This window comes from Galeopterus variegatus, unplaced genomic scaffold (genome assembly GCF_000696425.1).
Source record: "Galeopterus variegatus unplaced genomic scaffold, G_variegatus-3.0.2 Scaffold421, whole genome shotgun sequence".
In the NCBI taxonomy this organism is placed as follows: Eukaryota; Metazoa; Chordata; class Mammalia; order Dermoptera; family Cynocephalidae; genus Galeopterus; species Galeopterus variegatus.
The window spans coordinates 638,419-643,814 of NW_007726532.1; positions in this window are offsets into that span (position 1 = coordinate 638,419).

Sequence of the window (5,396 nt, forward strand, 5' to 3'; positions counted from 1 at the left end):
AAAATACTCCTCTCCTACAAAATCTTCTGTTGGTGTAAGTTCAAAACAATTACCACTGTTACTGTTGAGTTTTTATAACACAATATAGGTGTAAGGTTTATATATATAAATTAGCCAATGTTATATTACTTATCCTTTAGTAAGCATTGTATTCCTCATAGGAGTTAAGTTTGTAATAAACTCCCAGTTATATGGTCAACCCTAGACCTTTTTGTCTTTTTTACTGACTGGTAACGGGCTCGCAACCCTCGGTGTTGCGCCTGCACCACGCTCAGCCAGTGAGCGGGAACCGGTCTCCACATGGGATCCGAACCCTAGGCGGGAGCGCCGCCGCGCTCCCAAGCGGCGCACTCTCCAGTGCGCCACTGGGCCGGCCCAGCTACTCATGTTTTTGAGAGTGAGTTCATAGTGGTTCAGAATCCTTCCAGTTTGCTTCAACACAGATTATGTCTCTAACCCCATTGATAATACATACCTTGCATTTAAACATTAGATTCTGGGCTGGACAGTTAGGTCACTTGGGAGAGCCCTGGTGCTGATAACCCCAAGGTCAGGGGCTCAGATCCCCTTACCTGTTAGCCTCCAAAAAAAAAAAAAAAAGACCCTCTCAACCTCCCCAAAAGCAAATGCACAGTAGCTTCTTAATAAACAATGATAGCACAGTGATTGTAAAAATGGAGAAACAGAACTTGAATTATTCCAATTCTGTTTTTCTTAGAGAAAAGCAACCTCTGAACTTTGCAGAGTTTACTTTTTAGAAGCAATTTTTCATGAGCTTTTTCTCCTTTAAAAATATATTTTTGTAGATAAAAAAATTAATCCATGACTTTTGTCCTTTTTCAATTACAATGTATATTATAATTTTTATTATTTTATTTTAACTTTTTGGAATGAGTTTATAGATAAAGTTTAATAAAGAAAATTTAGTGAAGATAACTTTCTTTTTTTTTTTTTTTCATGTCCGGCAAGGGACCGCAACCCTCAGTGTCGCGCCCGTACCGGACCGGGACCGGATTCATTATTGTATGTCTTTAATCATTTTAAAATTTATTTTGTAACCTTTATCTGATAGCTCTTTAAATGAATTTCTGGGGAGCCTAATTTGGTTCTTTGTTGTATCTCTTGAATTTTGTTTAGGTTGCATTGTTTTTCCATCCATTTTGTACTTTTGGATTATAAGAAACTCATCTTCAGCCAGGTTTATCTGGGGGAATTCTGTGAGGCTTGGATTGAGGGTATGTCTTCCAAATTTACATTTGCTTCTTCTTGGTGCCCTAGAGATCCTAGGCCAAATTCTAAGTTGATTTCTTAGCTTGGGGGGCCCTGGATCATGTATATTTTGTTCATAAAGAGAATTAGGCTTATGTTTACACATTCTCAAGGGAAGTTCATTCCACCCTCCTGCCCCTGCCCCACACATAACCAGAGCTGAGGTCAAAACAAAGAAGCTTCCTTATTTTCTCCCTTTGTGGTGGTCGTGGAATATTTTCTGGCCCATTCTTTCTCTGTGGGAGTAGTGTGTGTATGTAGGTGGGGAGATGCTGCTTAGTTCCAGTTCTCCACATGGCACAGGCACAGGGCTTCAACTTCTAGTAGAAAAGCACTAGCCCTAGATTTCTGAGTCCAGAAGCCACCTTTCACTACGTCTCTCCACAGGGTAGTCAAAGGTCAATTTATTTGTAACCGTCAGCTCACTGCTCTGGCTTTATGTTTCCTCCCCATTTTGTCTCCTGGGGATTTCTGCTCATTTTTTTTGGACCTCAACTGTGCTTGTAAAGAATATTATTTACATTTTGTCTGGCATTTATATGAGTTTTGTACTAGAAAAGTTATTATTTAAAAAAAAAATTTTTTTTTATAAAGATGACCGGTAAGGGGATCTCAACCCTTGGCTTGGTGTTGTCAGCACCATGCTCAGCCAGTGAGCAAACCGGCCATCCCTATATCGGATCCGAACCCACGGCCTTGGTGTTATCAGCACCACACTCTACCGAGTGAGCCACGGGCCGGCCTACTAGAAAAGTTATTAAGTCTGTCATAGAGTACAAATTAACATTGTTATTCACATTGCTTTTAAATAGCTTAAAAAATCAAAGCAATGATGAATTCAGAGTATTTTTAAAAACCTTCCTAAAGATTGTCATACCTACTTTGTCATGTTGAGATCTCTATGTTATGGGAACACAGAAGGAGAAGTGACTAATATTGACTTGGTGGCTAAGGAAGTCTTCATCAAAAAGGTGATATTTCAGCCAGATCTTGGAGATGAGAAGTTTAGTAAACACTTATTTACATCCAACTTTAAGTCTTTAAAGTATTATACATGATGCAATTTAGAGTTAGTCTTTGTCCAATTGATTTACCTCCTTTTCTATGTTAATATATTAATAATATTGATCATTTTATGTATTAATAAGTATGCATATTTTCATATATAATGTCATCAATGTTATTATTAACCACTGATATCTAAGTGTTGGGCAAGGAAATAAGTTTTATCAATAAAACTGAGACTCAGAGAGTTTAAACAACATTTTCATTCATGTAACATAATGAGCAACAGGGCTGGACTCAAACTTAAGTGTGGCAAACCATGAAATGTGCCCCTCAGGGAGTGTAACTGACCAAGGCCCCAGCTGTTGTGCTCTGAAATCCATTGCTATGTTTTGCATTGAGCCCACTGGACTGCTCCCAGCCAGTTATGGAAAATGGCAGGGCTGTTCCTGGGAGGCCTTGGCCTCCTCTGGCATCTGACCTTGTCTCAAGGACCTCCTGATAGCCTTGCTGAACTTTCTTTGGACTGAATGGCAACCTAAGGAGACTTCAACTTCCTTCCTTCTCTTCAGATTAGATTTGCATTGTATACTCATTGCATTTCTAGAATCTTCCAGCTCCCTCTGCATTTTCTCTCACAGTCATTTCCCTAATAAGATCTTTGCATCTTTAATTCCATCTTGGTGTCTGCTTCTCAGAAGACCCAGACTATCATACTGTTTGACCTCCAAACCCATGCTCTTAAGAAAATTAACTAAAAATAGATCAAAAGCTTAAATGTCAGAGCTAAAACTATAAAATTCTTAGAAGGAAACAGCATAAATCTTTGTGATCTTGAGTTAGTCAATGCTTTCTTAGATATGACACCAAAAGCATGAGCAACGAAAGAAAAAATAGATAAATTAGACTTCGTCAAAATTAAAAACTTTTGTGCTTCAAAGGACATCATCAAGAAAGTGAAAAGTCAATATACAGCATGGGAGAAAATATTTGCAAATCAGATATGTGATAAGGAGCTTGTGTCTAGAATACATTCAGAAATCTTATAACTCAATAATAAGAAGAGAAATAACACAATTAAAAAATGGGTAAAGGATCTGAACAGATATTTCTCCCAGGACGTACCTTATAACTCAATAATAAGAGGAGAAATAACACAATTAAAAAATGGGTAAAGGATCTGAACAGATATTTCTCCCAGGACGTATGCAAATTACCAATAGGTCAAATGGCCAATATTCACGTGAAAAGATTCTCAGCATCATTAGCTACCAGGGTAATGCAAATTAAAACCACAATTGGATACCATACTAGAATGGCTATAATCAAAAAGTTGGACAACAACAAGTGTTGGTAAGGATGTGGAGAAATTAGAAACCTCATCACTGCTGGTGGGAATGTAAAATGGTGCAGCTGCTGAGGAAAACTCTCTGATAGTTTATCAAAAGGTTAAACAGAGGGTTATCATATGACCCAGCAATTTCTCTCCTTGATATATACCCAAAAGAAATGAAAATATATGTACACACAAAAACTTGAAAATGAAAGTTTATAGCAGCATTATTCATAATAACCAAAAAGTGGAAACAACCCAAATGTCCATCATGTGAACATACAAATGAGGAATGGATATACAAAATGTATAGCCATACAATGGCATAGTATTTGGCAATAAAAAGGAATGAAGTACTGATACATGCCTGCAACATGGATGAGCCTTAAAAACTTATGCTATGTGAAAGAAACCATACATAAGGACCACATATTATATAATTACATTTTTATGAAATGTCCAAATTAGGCAAATTTATGGAGACAGAAAGTAGATTAATGGTTGCCATAGCTCAAGGGTCTGGGGATATGACTACTAATTGGTATGGGCTTCTTGGGTTTTGTTTTTTTGGAAAGGTGAAAATGTTCCAAAATCAATTGTGGTGATGGTTGCACAACTTTATGATTATGCTAAAAAATCATTGTATTATATACTTGAAGTAGATGGATTGTGTGGTATGTAAGCTATAGCTCAATAAAGCTGTTATAGAACAACAACAACAAAACAACCCATACTCTTTGAATACACTTTCTATGTCCCTCATTTGGCATTTATCATATAGTCCCTTGCCTTATGGTTATTTTTTTTTCAAGTTAAAATGTTACTTCGTACCCCTCAAATAGTGGTCTCTGAATTGTGGAGTTTCTTCCAGATTTGTTTTCTTTACTATACTTTCCAAATTTTCTCCAATGGGTATATATTACTTTCATATTTGAAAGAACTACATTATATAGAAGTGAAAATGTCATTTCACTAACAAAATTATTAGCTCCTAAAGGGCAGAGCTGTGTCCCTTGCAGGTTCTTCTAGTACAGTATCTTACACATAGTAGGTGCTTAGCAACAATTTGAAGGTATTATTTCAACTTTATTATGGTTGAACTTTATTATGGCTGCAAGTCTTTGGTAGCCTATGTAAATTTGTTATTGGTAAAAGTTTAGAAAAAGTGGATGTTACTTTATGATTATAAACCTTAAGAAACGTAAAAAGTATTTTCACTGAAAGAAAAAAAATGTGTTTTAGTTTGAATGCCAATTTTGATACCAGATTTTTAGAGATATGGTAGACTTAATTTTAATGCTCATTTTCAAATGGCTTCAGACATGCCATCTAGGTCTGCCAGCTTCCTCTCCTCCCACTAACTCCGTGCAGGGGAACCTGCCCAAAGTGGCATCTCATGTTACTGTGCTGGAGTCATCTTGTGAAATCTTCGCTATGTTTCTTCATAAAGACAAGATCATCTTCTAAGTACGTTTCATTAGTCCTTTCCCTCCTCTGGCCTTCTTTATCTCTTCTTTGTCCACCTCTACTCCCTTCCCCCTTTATTGGACTGCTAGGTGGAAGGGATGGTGAGCTGGCTTGTACTGAGCACTAACTATTTGCTAGGCCCAGCATTGGTCCTTTCGCATTCAGTCACTGTGGTTGCTCCTCACAGTGATTCTGCCAGCTGGCCATTTCAACCTCATTTGAGATGAGGAAACTGAGGCACAAGTTGCAAGTGGCAGAGTCTAGACAAGATGGGTAAGGCAGCTTGATGTGTGGTTACGGGCAGGTCTGGCACCAGGTTGTC